Below are 1,276 nucleotides of genomic sequence, written 5' to 3'. Positions count from 1 at the left end.
ATGGACGGCTGACGAACAGAACGCGCTCGCGAGCCCTCGTGCGATGATGACAATGATGACAGCATGCCTTCAGAACGTGGTATGTTGGCTGGTTGGTTCCTCCTCGGTAAGCTGGCACAGTTCACCAGGAATGATCGCTCATAAAACGGGTGGCACCTTGTTTTGGAAACTAAACTTTCATAAAATGAGCGAAGCTGTTTCAACTATCTAGTAACTGGTGCAGCGCCTTCCAAATCGGCTCAGGTGAGTATGCGCCGCAGAAACTGAGCGAGCACCGCTACCTAGTAGAGCAGATGCGAGAGTTCAATGGAGACTTTATCTCTCTTCCCTCTCTGCTGTGTATCTTTCATCTCCCCCATCCCCCTCGCAGGGTAGAAAACCAGCTGCCTATAGGCTGGTTAACCTCCCTGCCGTTCTTTTCCTCCTATTTTCCTTCCGTCCTTGCTAAGCGAGGCACAGCCCGCGAAAGAGATAGAGAGAGGGCGAAAAAAGGAAGACAATGAATTAAGAAAAAAAAAGTAGTGAGAGAAAGAAAGCGGTGAAAGGAAATAGAAAAAAAGAATGAAAAGAATGAAAGTATAGGAAGGCAGACAGAGAAATACTTTGAAAGAAAAATAAACAAAGAAGAGATTAAGAAAACGAAGAAGAAGTCTGAAAGAAAAGTATCAGAGTGTGAGACACAGACAGAGGGAGAGATGAAAGCGTGGGGATCGAACTCTAGGTGTAGTTCCGTTTTTGAATCTCCTGAGTGAGCCGGTTAGTCTGTGCCGAACCAGCGTGCTTCGAATAAAAGCTTCCGGGTGTCATACTCTAAAGTCTCCGCAAGCCTGGTTGCTTGGGTGGTCTTCACGCAGAAGGTCTTGTGTTGGGCCGACGCTGCGGGCTTCGAAAGGCCTGTCTTGACGAGGCTGGCTGCATGACGTCAAGCTCCCCCTAACTGGTTTTTTTTCGTCCGTGAGCGAAAGAGGAAGATATAAAGAGTGAGAAAAAAATATATGAAGAAATTAATAAACTAGATGAAAGAAAGATACAGAAAGAAAGATACAAAAAAGGGATAACGAAAACAGAGGGAAGCATAAAGAAAAGAAAAAAAAACGAAGAGAAGCAACGAAGGTCCACCAGCTGCGCTCTTCCTACAAGCTTGGCTCCAATAGTATGAATTGCCATAAATTTTGTAAATATGTTTGCAAATACATTACTGCGAAAATGATGTGTTGTAGAAAGAAGGAAAAATAATAATAACACATTTAATATTACCAATTACCTTTTGCGCGCA

Source organism: Rhipicephalus microplus, chromosome 8 (genome assembly GCF_043290135.1).
Source record: "Rhipicephalus microplus isolate Deutch F79 chromosome 8, USDA_Rmic, whole genome shotgun sequence".
NCBI lineage: Eukaryota > Metazoa > Arthropoda > Arachnida > Ixodida > Ixodidae > Rhipicephalus > Rhipicephalus microplus.
Note: the sequence above shows the minus strand (reverse complement) of the source record.